This window comes from Vombatus ursinus, unplaced genomic scaffold (assembly GCF_900497805.2).
Source record: "Vombatus ursinus unplaced genomic scaffold, bare-nosed wombat genome assembly UNPS02014780.1, whole genome shotgun sequence".
Lineage (NCBI taxonomy): Eukaryota > Metazoa > Chordata > Mammalia > Diprotodontia > Vombatidae > Vombatus > Vombatus ursinus.
Window position 1 is genome coordinate 1023775 of NW_020954558.1, and position 14626 is coordinate 1038400.

Sequence of the window (14626 nt, forward strand, 5' to 3'; positions counted from 1 at the left end):
CCCTCAACCTAAGTTCTCTCAATGTCCCATTCTGCCCACTATTCCACTGTACTCTCTAGAATATCTGCTCCATAGACAACAATCTAGCTTTTATCTTAATCCCTCTCTCTTCTCACTCTATTTTCTTGCACTCACAGAGAGGTATCTTTGAGTTTCACTCAATCCATCTCCATCAATCAATCAAGGTTCTTATAGCTAATATCTGCTGTCCTCCAGAGCAGTTTCATTCTTTCCTCAACAATTCAGTACCTGGGTCATAGTTTTTCTCTTCTCTGCACTGTTCTTCTCATACTAGGGGCCTTCCACATAAATATTATATTGAGACTTTCTCAAACATCCTAACCTCTCAATGTATAACTTACTCATTCCCCGTGACCCAATTCTCCGTAACAACTCAGCTATCCTAAGAGATCGTCATACCCTTAATTTTTTCCATCTACAAGTGTTCTGCTCCATGTTCTGAAATTCTTTCATCTGAATATCTGTTGTCATTCCACTTTTCTTACTGCTTTGCAATATCATCACCATGATCTCCAAACCCTCAAACCTTCATTTCTTTCCCAGGGCATTACCCCATGCACTGGCTCCACTCTCTTCCCTTCCCCAACTTGAACCCTTAGTGAACCAGTTCAGTTCTTGACAACCCTCTTCTATTGGTTTCCTTGCCCTCTTATCCTGCCCTGGGGATTGCCTGCCAAACCTCAGCCATGAATGAGTCCCACCATCTCCACCATCTCCTGTCATTACTCTTCCTCACCATGCTGCTGAATGAAGGTGGAGAAAATCATGAAACTGCATTACCAGGCATACCTCAGAACTGTTATATAATCTCACTAGCATCCTCTAAAGACAATCCTTTTATATTTCTCCATTTGATTCCAATTTACCACAGTGGCTCTTCCAAACCTTTTCATCCATTCATTGATCTTCCATTGCATCTCCAGTCTTCTCAGTCAAGAACCTTGACACATTTCACTGAAAAATATTGGGTCTATTCACTAAGAGCTCCATCTCATATGTTATAATCCCTCCTTATTTTCATGACTAAACTCCTTGAGAAAGCCATCTATAATCAATCATGCCTTCACATCATTTCCTGTCACTCTGTTCTTAACTCTCAGCAATCAGGCTTCCTATGTCATCATTCTATTGGAACTGCTCTCTCCTAAGTTACCAAAGTTAATCTCTTTTCTCTAGGATTTCATGACAGTGCTCTCTCCTGGTTCTCCTCCTACCTGTCTGACCACTCCTCAGCCTCACTTTCTGGATCTTCAGCTGTAGATGTCCACTACAGTTCTGAACCGAGCCTTCTCCTCTTCTCCCTCAAAGTTATTTTACTTGGTGAACTCACGAGCAACCATGGATTCAATTATCATTTTTAGGCTGAGGATTTAGAGATGTATTCATCCAGCACTAACCTCTTACGTGAGCTCTAGTCTTCACGTGGAGAAGGGAATGGAAAAAGCAATAGTGCCAGGTACTGTACTAAGTGCTTTTGCAAATATTTTATCATTTGATCTTTGTAACAACTTTGTAAGGTAGATGCTATTTTTTTATATTATAATTGAGGAAACTAAGGCAAACAAAAGTTGTGACTTGCTCAGGACCACAGAGCTAGTCAGTGTCAGAGGCTGGATTGGAAACTCCGCTTTTCCCAACTCTTGGCCCAGCACTCAACTCATTTCACTACCTAGCCAACTCTATGCAGAAAGCAAGGGTCAGATCACTTGACCTCTTGCTTCACTGGTAGAAAATTCTTTGCTCTTATTTCTATGAATCAACTACCAGGGATGGACTCTTGGCAGCTAGACATATATAAGCAGAATGCCCTGCCTTCACCGAAGAGAGCAAGGGCTGAGGGTTTCTACCTCAGTTAAGGGCAGTTCCCTTCCTATCTTGATCCTTGATCTATCCATGAGCCACTGACCTTAGCTGTGGCCCTGTCTCCTTCACAATCCAAGCTAGACTCATAGCATACTTTAGCTAGTATAGGTGATATTTATATTTACCAACATAATGGGCTTCTTGAACATCCACAGTCATCTGGGTTAGCTACGGCTATATGGAAGCTGATGGAACCAAGGATGCTGTAGTGATGGCCAAAAAGGCCCCATACAATGCTTAAACCACAGTGGCCTCCATCATGGAAACTATACAGAGTCCTTGATGGACATCTAGGCTGGGTGCAATATCTTGCAGTAGAACAGGTCAATTGATGGTTTGTTAAAGGTTCTGTTCATAGGACTATAAAGATCTGGACATGGCTAGTGGCAAATTAGAACTGTCATTGACTGGATATATTAGTAATGTATACCTCTTCTCCTGTGGTGAAGATAAGCAGGTAAGGTGCTGGGATCTTCAATACAATAAGGTTATCAGACATTATCACGGACATCTAAGTGCAGTATTTAGTTTGGATTTGCACCCAACAATTGATGTGCTTATGACTTGTAATAGAGATTCAACTGCAAGGATATGGGACCTGGAGACACGAGCCAGTGTACACATACTGGTGGGACATACAAATGCAGTGGCTGCACAAAAATGTAAAGCTGCAGAACCACAGATTATTACAGGAAGCCATTATACAACCATAAGATTATGGGACTTAGTGGCTGGAAAAACATAGGTCACCTTAACAAATCACATAAAAATCTGTGAAAGCAGTGGTTTTGCATCCAAGTCATTACATGTTTGTATCTGGTTCTCCAGATAATATTAAACAGTGGAAATTCCCTGAAGGAAACTTCCTTCAAAACCTCTCTGGCTGTGATGCTATAATTAATACATTAACTATGAATTCAGATGGAGTTCTGGTATCTGGAGCAGATAATGGCACTATGCATGTTTGGGATTGGAGAACTGGATACAATTTCCAAAGAGTGCATGCAGCTGTGCAGCCTGGATCTGTGAACAGTGAATCAGGAATATTTGCATGTGAGTTTTACCAATCTAGAAGTCAATTACTCACTGAAGAAGCTGATAAAACTATTAAAGTATACAGAGAAGATGATTTAGCTCAACTCAGTGATGAAGAAACTCATCCAGTCAGTCGGAAACCAAAATTTTCAAGAGAAAAAAACTTTAAAGTGGTAACAGGTACATAATTGGACCATTGTTTTATATTGGTTTTTATAAACACATTCAATCACTTAGTGCTCTACGTAGGACTATGAAGCAAAAACTCAGAAGTCATTACAGCTTTATCACATTTTATAATAAACTCCGTATTTTCTTAAAACATAAAATCTTGTACATGGAGAGCCCAAACCCTGATTCTTCTCAATGTATGTCTTCAAGCCCTAAAATAGAAGAGGAGTAAGCCCTGACTTTGGACTATGGAGGTAACCAAGCACCTAACTCCCCTGAGGTCATCATATGGTCCCCACAACTCCCAGAATCCCTCCTGAGTTATTTCCACCTCCTCTGCCAATTTCTTATCCTGGCGATTTTGTTGTTGGTGTTTTTCTGAACCCTAACAACTCTGTGACACCCTGGAGTGTGACTACTGACTCTGAAAACCTGTGCATTAGCTCTTTCCATGTCAACAAAGAATTAGAAATCCAGAGGATGCTCATTTGGCAATGGCTGAACAAGTTGTATATGATTGTGATGGAATACTTTGGTGTTATAAGAAATGATGAGCAGGATAGTTTCAGAAAAACCTGTGAAGACCTATATGAACTGATGCAAAATGAAGTCAGCAGTCCCAGAAGAATATTGTACATAGTAATAGCAATATTGTAATGATGATTAACTATGAAATATTTGACTATTCTGATCAATACAAGGATCCAAGACAATTCCAAAGGACTTATCATGAAAAATACTATCTACCTCCAGAGAAAAAACTGATGAACTCTAAGTACAAATTGATGTATAATTTTCTTACTTTATTTTTCTCTTTTATCACACCCCTCCCATAGCTAATATAGAAAAACAATCTCACATGATTTCACTTATATAACTGATTTCACAATGCTTGATTTTTTCAGTGAGTGGGGGAGGGGCAAGAGGGAGGAAAGAATTTAGAATTCAAAATTTAAAAAAAATACTTAAAAGCAAATAAATTAAAAATAAATAAGTGGGGGGCAGCTAGGTGGTGCAGTGAATAGAGCACCAGCCCCGAAGTCAGGAGGACCTGAGTTCAAATTCGGCCTCAGACCAAACAATTGATACTTACTAGCTGTGTGACCCTGGGCAAGTCACTTAGCCCCAATTGCCAAATAAATAAATGAATGAATAAATCAATAAATAGATAAATAAATAAATAAGTGGGAGGGAGAAAATACATGATAATTAAAATAAATTAATAAAATATTTTTAAAAATTGAAACTTCAGTGAAGTTGAAGAGGAAAAACTAAATCCTTGTAAATCAATGGCATTTGTTTTCTACAAAGAAAACACAGCAGGAAGAGATGGAAAGAGAAATTCCCTTCAATTTCTAGTGGGTGCCGAGAGAAATTAATATTATAGTATTATATTAATAACTAGTTACCAATTTGTGATCCACCCTTTTTCCTTTTGTTTTCTGTTAAGGTCTAATACTTGAAAAGGTCAGTCATTCTCTGAAGGATTGCACCTAGCTCTCAAGTTCATGCTCATTAACTTTGGTCAGGTCCCACTCAACTGGGAGAACTAATTTCTTTTTAGAGTATAAACAGAATCCAGTCTGGGCAAGCCTTTATCTGAGGGAAGAACATCCCTCCTTCCACCCACCTTGGTCCCCTTCATTAGAGTATAAGGTGACCTAGTTGATGAAGAAGAAAACAAGCCACAGAGGGCTAGATGGAAATGGCTTCCCCTGCCCAGATTGCTGGAGGTGTCTGAGTCCCATGATCAAGCCACGTTCTCAGTTGGAGGAGTTGAAGACTTTTTAAGCCTACCTCCTCATTAAGATCCACCAATTAGGATTGATTCTCACTTGTCAGGAGATTTCCCTTTCATAAGGGATTTAAGGTGTTTCAGGGTCTCCCTTGGCTTCTTTGGTTGCTCCTGGAACCCAATAACCACCATCAATTTATTGATTGCTGGAGCCTAATTAATACATTGACTATTAATTACCCAGAAACTGTCTCTCAGGGTTTCCATTCATCACAAAGAGTAATAGTCTTACATTACTCAAATATGTTTTCCTTTGCATTTAACAGTCTTCCTCCTGATCACTTGAATAACTTGCTATTTCTGCATTGAATTGTTAATTTTAACAACTCTGTGTTGGAGTTTTCAGCCTTCATTATTTTCTGGAAACAATTTATGAATTTTTTCCATCAGAATTTCATTTTCTATATTCAGAAATTCTAGACAGTTCTATTATTTTCTTCACTATAGTGTTAAGGGTTTTCTCCTGTCATGTTCTTCTAGAAGACCTATTATTTTCAGGTTGTCTCTATAGATCCTGTCTTTGAGACAAGGATGCTGTGTTGGCATAATGACCATATATTCCTGTAATGTTATTTTTTTTTGCTTCTCTTCTTCTAGATTCTCTTTCACTTACGTGTATTTGCATTTCCAATCAATTCTCATTTTTGTTTTTCTGGTGAGGTTTGCCATTGCAGTTTCAATTTTTTCTACTCACTTATTTTTTCTGTACAGGCCATAAATCCTGCTCTCAAAATTTTCATTTCTTTTTTCAATTTTTTTTATTAATTTATTTTGATTTATCAACAATCACTTTGGTAAGCTTTTGAGTTTTAAATTTTTCTCTCCCTCTCTCCCCACTTCCCTCCCCAAGATTGCACATAATCTGATATAGGCTATACATATACATATACATACCAATTAAACAATTTTCACATGAGTGATGTTGTAAGAAAGAATTAGAACCAATAGGAGAAGCCACCAGAAGGAGGGAACAAAACAAAACAGAAGAAAAAAAATAGCAAATAGTATGATTCAATCTGCATCCAAACTCCATAGTTCTTTCTTTGGATGTGGATAGCATTTTCCATCATGAGACCTTTGGAGATGTCTTAGATCCTTGCATTGCTGAGAAGGGCTAAGTCTGTCAAAGTTAGTCATCACACAAAATGTGACTGTTACTTTGTACGTTTTCCTGGTTCTGCTCACTTCACTCAGCATCAGTCCATACAAATCTTTCCAGGTTTTTCTGAAGTCTGCCTGCTCATTATTTCTTACAGCACAATAGTATTCCATTACATTCATATATCACAAGTTGTTCAGTCATTTCCCAATTGATGGGCATCCCCATCAATAAATTCCAATTATTTGCCACCACAAAAAGAGCTGCTAAACATATTTTTGTACATGTGGGTCCTTTTCCCATTTGTATGATATCTTTGGGATACAGCCCCAGAAGTACTATTGCTGGGTCAAAGGGTATGCACATTTTTATAGCTCTGTGGGCATAGTTCCAAATTGCTCTCCAAAATGGTTGGATCATTTCACAACTCCACCAACAATGCATTAGTGTTCCAACAAAATTGTCATTTCTGTTTTGAACCACTAGGAATAGTGTGTCATGGTTCTATGTTCTCAAGTTCCACAGGGTCTTCTGTCTCATCAAATGTTAGGTCATTTTCTTTATTTTACAGAATTTATTCATAAATGCATGATCACTAGATCTGAAGGTTATATTTTATTGTTGTTACTGGCTTTTTTTCCTGTTCATTTTGTATGTTTATGTTCTAGGCCTTTGAGATTTCTTCTTCCTGAAATCTTTGGTACTTTCAGTTTTTACCAATTGATTATTTTCCTTATTCCTCATTTCCTGACTTCCTCCACTCTGGTTTCTTTAAAAGCTTCAGTTCTGGAAGCATTAAACTAATTAATTAATTTAATTAAGGGTATGACCACCTCTGAGGATAGCTGAGTTGTTATGGAGACAAAAGGATTCCAGTGTCTGAGTAAACCAGCCAAAGCTCCACTTTTTCTGATCTTTGTAGATATCTACTAGAAGGAAGTCAAAGCCTCCTTAAGAGACTCAGGCCCTGGAGCAGAGAGGTCACATGGGCCATGCAGGGTAGCCACGGGATCCAGAACCAACTAACTGCTGGAGGGACCATCAAATGGGGGAAAAAATATTAATAAAAATTTACTTTTGGAAAGACTACTACTCTTGTAAATAATGTTATCATTTATCATGGTGTAAGATCAACAGTTGTTATATAATCCACACATTTTGACACTTTGACAATGTACCAATTAGTTGAATTTTTTTCTTTTAAAAAAAATACTATTTGTCATATAGGATAACCCTGTGGGAGGGAGAGGGGAAGGGATACTTGGGATAACTGTGGTTATATTAGGAACAGAAAATATCAATAAAATTTATTTTATTATATAATATTATGCATCAATATTATATAATATTGTTAGTATAAAATCTTTTTATTTTAATAAAAACGATACTATCCAGGGCCTCAGACACTTACTACCTGTGTAACCCTGGGCATGTCACTTAACCTATCTCTGCCTCAGTCTTTAATTTCCTGAAATGTAAAATGGGGATAATAGTAGCATTTATCTTCTAGGGTTGTTGTGAGGATCAAATGAGATAATATATGTATAGTGCTTAGCCCAGAACTAAGTACAGAGTAGGTACTTGATAAATATTTGTTTCCTTCCTTTCTTTCTCCCTTTTTTCTTCCTTCCCTTCTTTTTTCCCTTTCTTGCCTCCATCTTTCCTTCCTTCCTTTCTTCCCCCTCTCATTCTTTTATCTCTCCCTTTTTCACTCCTTTCCCTCTTTGTCTCCTTTCTTCTTTGCTTCCTTCCTTTTTCTCTTGAGATGCCAATACATAAGAAGCCCTGGCTTTCTTTAACTTTTCTAACAGTTGGCTGTAGTCAATTTGGGAGCACAACAGTACAAAGAAAGCTCTTCCTTTGAGGGAAGAATGATTTGAAAGAAGCCAAGTCTCCACTAAGGGAGAGGTCAGGCACTTCTGCCCTTGGGAGGCTCAAAGCCTTTATCAGGAGAGCAACACTTGCTACTTATAGGTCCTTTCCTTTTCTTCTTTTCTTTTTCCATCTGTGCTTTTATATCAACGATTGATGATACAATCACTAGTACCAAGCACAAATCCCTGGGGTACTCCACTGAAGACTTTCTTCCAAGTTCACAGCCCATCAGTGACTCTTACTGGAATTTGACCATGCAACCAGTTTCAAGCATTAATTGGCAAGTATATATTGTCTTTCTCTCATATGTTTGGTTTTTCCAGAAAAAAAAAAAGAGCACATGAAACTTTATAAAGTACTTTGTTAAAATCTAGGTAAACAGGTCTACTGCATTCTCTTGTTCTTTATCAGTCTAGTAACCCAATCAAAAAAAGAAACTGAGATCACCAGTGTGATTTGGTTTAGATTAAGGCATATTTCTCATTGAAGGATTAACAGTGAACATCTAGGAAAGGAAATGGTCTAAAATAAACTTGTTGCAAAATTTTTCCAGGAATCAAAATCAAGGCCACTGACCTATAGCTTGTGCATTACTACTCACATTTTTTTTTAAAAATCAGAATGTTTGTTCTTTAGGCATTTCTCCTTTTCTCTGTGACTGTTCTATTGAAAATAATTGTTTCTTTTGTTTTTCACGTCACCATCCCTTCCCCCTCTTCAAGACTGGAGGTCAGATAAGAAGTTTGGTCTGGATGAATACATCTGTGGGTCCTCAGCATCAGAATGGTAGTTTAATGCATGGGAACTAATGAAATCATCAAATGAAACAGTATAGAGGGACAAGAAAAGAGGGCGCGAAACAGAGCCTTAGTGGACACCCATAGCTGTAGAGCCAGAAAATGAATCTGAGTAGGGGTCATCCAGGTAGGAGAAGAACCAGGAGAGAGAAATATCAAGAAATCTTTGAGAAAAGAGAGTATCAAGAATAGAGTAATTGGCACAGTCAAAGGCTGCAGAGAAGTCAGGAAGGATGAGAACTGAGAAAAGGGATTTGTATTTGGCAATTAAAAGATCCTTTGGTAACTTTGTAAAGAGGAGTTTCCATTGAATGGTGAGTTAGGAAGCCAGAAGGCAGAGAGTGAAGAAGGGAATGACAAGAAAGAATGTGAAGGCATTGGTTTTAAATTAATTTCTCAAGGAGTTTAGCTATGAAAACAAGGAGAGCTATAGGATGCTAAGATTCTAAGATGCTAAGATGAGTCACCTTTTGGTGAATAGACATTTTGAAAAATGTAATATAAGTCAAACTTCTCATCTGAGAGAGTCAGAGGAGCAATGAGAAGTGTGAGAACAGAGGAAAAGGTTTAGAAAGTCCACTGAGGTCAATGGGATTGTGTGTCAATTTGGGATATAGAAAAGAATGCCTTTTGAGGGTCTGTTTGAGACTATTTAACAATTCTGTAGTGGACCCAGTCTATATGGTTTTCTCCACCTTTATTCAGCAGCTTGGTAAGGAAGAACAATGGCAGGAGATAGTGAGAGTAATCCAAAGCTGAAGGTTGGCAGGTCAAGTCAGCAACAGGATAAGAGGGGAAGGGAAGTCAGAGAAGAGCACTTTGCAAAGCTGAATTGATTCCCTAAGAGGTCTAGATAGGGAAGGAAGGAGAGTGTTGCCAGTGGATAAGGTGTTGTTGTTTGTTTTTCCTTCTGGAAGAGAACCATGACATTGAGAAGGTGATGTTGCAAGTGAATTGGATTTAAGTGAGGCAGAGTAGTTCAAAGTCACCAGCCTCACTTTCTCCTGCAGAGCCATCTTGGCCCAGTGACAAGACATAGATCAGAATGACTAGAGATGGCCCCAAATGCAGTGGGAAACTTTGGACTTTTAAAGCTAAGGTCTCAGTCTGTCTGAGGCAACACTTATTCAGTGATTAAGACTAAATAAGAAGAAATGAGGCAAATAATGGCCTCTTTTACCTAGTCCAAAAAAAAATCAATCTGGCAGAGGAAGACCCTCAGGGTTTCTGACCAAAACAGAAACAATTGTTATTTGCACTCACTCTGAGCTATCATAGCCCAAACAATGCCCAAGTGAGGCCTGGGCTCAACACATTGTTGGCCAATCAATAAGAGCCAGAATGATTTGGGTTTAAGGCATGGTCCTTAAAAAGAAATCTAGTCCATAAACCCCAAGATATCTTGCCAGGTTACAGGGATAGAAATTTATATTCCTTTGAGCAGAGCACCTACAGGTAAGGGTATGATTCCTTATGTGGACAGAGGAAGAAGAGGGATAGAGAAGGAAAGAAGGAAGGAAGATAAAAGAAAGGAAGGAAAGAAAGAAAGAAGGAAGGAAGGAGCTGTGTTATCCAACTGGATAATAGCCTAGGAAAAACTAAGTACTGAAGGGATTGGAGAACATTCTTAGAACTGTGAAAATGGATACTTTGATTTGCTTCAGCCTCCCCCACCCCCCAAACTATCCAGGTAACTAGAAAAACTGCATGAGGAATGATTGTATTGGCTTGACATATCAACAACCCTTTGCAGTAACTGAGAGTAAACCTAGCTGGAAGTGCAGAACATCAGCGACTCTGAAGCCAATTAAACTCATACTAGATTTGAGCAGACCCTGAGCCATTTGGTAGTTCATGGACCTTCAAGAGGCATCCTTATGTCCAAAGACTCCCCTAATTATTGGTTATGGGGCTCTCAGAATATCCTCTTTTTGTAGACATCTCCTTATGAAGCCTTCAACTGTGGACTGCTTGTCATCAAGAATGTCTTCAGATTTGTGTATCAAAGGGCCACAGCTCTGACATCTGGAATTCCTCACTCCCCTCTCCCCTTGGGGATGGGGTTCACTGACACTCCTTTCTAAGCCCACTTTCCCCTCAATATTCCTTAGCTTCCTTTGATTAAAATGTATATACATTCTTCCCATCCATTACCTGGTGTTCCATCCTGTTCAGCACAAGATGCACAAAACCCATGCACATGTTGTTGTTGTTTTTTTCTTCTCTGATTAATTAAAATCTTTCTTTAATTTGACAGGCATTGTCTTCCTCGGTTTTCTTCCCTTTAGGAAAAGGGGGTATATAATTCTAGAAAAATGGCTTTTGTATTGTCTGGGCACCTTCCCCTTTGGAGGAAAGAGAGATCTAAATTTCCTCAAGAGAGTATCTGCCTTGGTTTACATGACAAAGAACAGGGTAAAGGGTTGAAAGGCAGAGGGAGAGGGGGAATGACAACAGATCGTGTTCTGATAAAGGAATTTTAGAGTGCCTAAACACAGAAGTGAAATACTTTTGTTGTAGTAGTTTGGTTATTCAGTTATGTGATTCCATGAACCACTGTCCTTGAAGGTTTTCTTGGCAAAAATACTGGAGTGATTTTCCATTTTCCTTCTCCAGTGGGTCACTTTTTCTCAGAGCTCTTCACTATGACCTGTCCTTCTTCAGTAACCTTTTAAGGCATAGCTCACAGTTTCATTGAGCTATGTAAATCACTTTGCCACAGCAAGACAGTAATCCAGGAGGGGTGAGAACACTGTTAAGGATATTACCATTAGATATCACCATTGCTGCAAAAGGCTCAGTTGCTCTAGAAGAGTAATTTTTGAGGAATGAGTAAGTTCAGGAACTGAGAAGATGGTATTTGAGGAGTATCAAAATGAATTCTGTTGAAGAGAAGGTAAAAACTGTGACCCAGGCAACAAACTTGTTGAGGAAAAGAGGAGAGAGTGGCCTGAAGGTTAGTAAATACCTCCACACCAATAAATACCAGAATCTTGATTGGGTGATAGATGTGGATTAAATGAAGCTCGAAGGAGAGGTTACCTAGTAATGGCATTAGAGAAAAAGAGGAATCTGTGTCTTCAGAAGGGAGCTACACCTCACTTAGTGAGTACAAAATGATGGAAAGAATACCTATGGAAAAGGTTTAGGATAAAAGTTAGTTTATTGACTATGGAGCAGGCATTCTGGAGGGTAAGGTAGAAGAATGGGTAGCTTCAGAATGGGACGTTGAGGGGAGTAAAGTTGAGAAGGGTGTTAATAAAGGATCAGTCCCTTGTCAGTGGGGGATGAAAAATACGGTTAGGTAAATGATAATTGGCGGGGGGCGGGAGGGGGTGGTTCTGAGTCATTGGGATAGTTAATGAATTTGTTGTTCAGTCATGTCTGACTTTTCTTGACCTCATTTTCTTGCCAAAGGTACTGAAGTAGTTTGTCATTTCATACTCCAGCTCATTTTCCAGATGAGGAACTGAGATAAACAGGTTGAGGTGACTTGTCTAGTGTTATGTATCTAGTAAGAGTCTGAGGCCAGATTTGAACTCTTGAAGGTGACTCTTCTTGATTCAAAGCCCAGTGCTCTATCTACTGCACTACCACCTAGCTGTCCCTCAATAACAGGATGGGAGTATGTTAATCATTAAGGCATAAATTCAGTAGGTTTTAATCTCTAGATGACCATCCTTCCATTGAATACTCCCTGGACATCAGGCAGCAGAGGGAGGCTTAAAAAGGAGTGGGGGAGGGGCAGCTATGTGGCACAGTGGATAGAGTACCAGCCCTGTAGTCAGAAGGACCTGAGTTCAAGTCTAGCCTCAGACATATAACACTTACTAGCTGTGTGACCCTGGGCAAGTCACTTAACCCCAATTGCCTCATCAAAAAAAAAAGAGAATACACATGGTAAATGACAGTTTTACTGAACTAATCTATTTATTCAATGCCATTCCAATTAAATTACCAAAAAAATTACTTTGCTGAGTTAGAAAAAATAAAAATTCATTTGGAAAACAAAAGAAGAATTTCAAAGAAACCAATGGAAAAATGTAAAAGAAGGAGGTTTAGTTGTTATGAGATCTTAAACTATATTATAAGGCAGTAATTATCAAAACTATCTGGTACTGGCTAAGAAATAGAAAGGTAGATCAGTGGAACATTGTAGACATACAATACACAGAAGTAAATGATTATGGGAACCTTGTTTTTAACAAATATGGAGATTGAAGTTTCGGGGATAAGAATTCATTATTCAGCAAAAAAATAATTGGGAAAGCTAAAAAGCAGTCTGGCAGAAATTGGACATAGGCCAATATCTTACCCAACTTACTAAGACAAGGTCAAAATGGATGTATGGCTAAATGTACGGGGAGAGATCACAAGAAAATTAGAACATGGAACATACTACCAATGAGACTTACAGATGGGAAAACAATGTGTGAATTGAGAGCATTGTAAGGTGTAAGATTGGATAATTATACAAATTGAATGGTGTCATCATTTGATTCATACAACTACCCTAGGAGGTAGTGCTACTGTTATCCCCATTTTACAGTTAAGGGAACTGAGGTAGATAGAGATTGAGGAACAATGGCCAGGATCATAGGGTCACACAGCTACTACATAACTGAGACCTGAATAGTATTTTCTTTGGAGGCACTGTACTCCAAATTAAACATATGAGTACAACTGCCAGTCAGTTTACTGGCACATCCAAATTAGGCTTCTAAAATTTCACAACTTTAAATGCTCTCCCAATCTTCTCTCTGTTATCCAATCTTAACCTAGCTTTCAAGTAAGCAGAACTGGTGCAGATTTGAATGACCATCCATATTTTAAAATATTATCTGACATTGACAGAGAAAATGAACACCAAAATTTACAAGGATAGTAGTCTGTTTAAAATAAATTTTATTGATATCTTTTGTTTTTTACCATGACTAGAATTTCTCCCAGTGAGACAGTCATTCCATATAATTAATATTTATTACAAAGGAAAAAAATGGAAAGGGAAAAAAATCAAACTGATCAATACATTCAAAACATATGCAGAAATATTCAATGTACCTCACCAATTGTCCTCCCACCTCCATAAAAGAGTAGGGTGGGAGTATTTTCTCAACTTTCTTCTTTGGGTCCATGTTTGTTTATATGAAATTTGCAGTGGTGTCCTGAAAAATTCCTTTTCTCAGGAAAGGACTGAGTAAAGATAGCAGCAGATAAGAGAAGCAGCTTCAGTCTTCTAGAGACTTGATGGAAAGGCAGATCTGGAGATTGGGCATTCTTCAGAAGCCTCTGTGAAAGCCTGACAAGGCCTTGGCTGCTGTCTGACTTGATCATGAAGGAAGATTGGTATTGGAAGGTGGAACCTCATGTACCTTGCAGCAGGCAGGAAACATGGCAGTATGTTGAGTCCTTGGAGATCTTTAACTGCTGGTGCTATTGGCAATTAAGACCAGGAGCAGGGACTCACACCTAGAAGCCAGTCGTAACCAGACTCTAAAAAACTATAATTTGTACGAAGTCTGGGGATATGTGCTTGGATTTCAAGATGTTAATGTTGAGCCTCTAGGGTGAAGAAGGTGATGAAAAGCAACAACAGAGCCAGAAGACCATGGTTAAGAAGTAGGAACTTCTTGGGAGGGTTTCTGGGAGTGATGGGGTTGAATTTACCATCATAGAGGAGTGCAGTGGTTGGTTTTCTTCATATTCCAATGTCAGAGTCCAAGAATCTTTTGTTTCTAGCTGAACAGGATCCATTGAAATGACCTGGGTTTGGGCTCTTCTTGTACAAGTCTCCACAGTGATGTGTCTGATCCTGGGGCAATGATTTCTATTTCATCACTTGCACCTGTAGAGGGAAGGATTAATGTCAAAGTAACTTTGATTGGCCAAAATGGCAATCTGGGCCCAGTCAGTTGCTGCTCACCCCAGAGCAGTTTTGACTGTTAGACATACCATTCCTGTCCTATCAGG

The 14626-nt window shown here is 38.7% G+C and overlaps 1 pseudogene; it reads left to right on the forward strand.

The window, feature by feature from the left end:
- Positions 1-707: 707 nt before the first annotated feature.
- LOC114046044 overlaps positions 708-14626 on the forward strand; it is a 48668-nt pseudogene continuing 34749 nt past the window's right edge.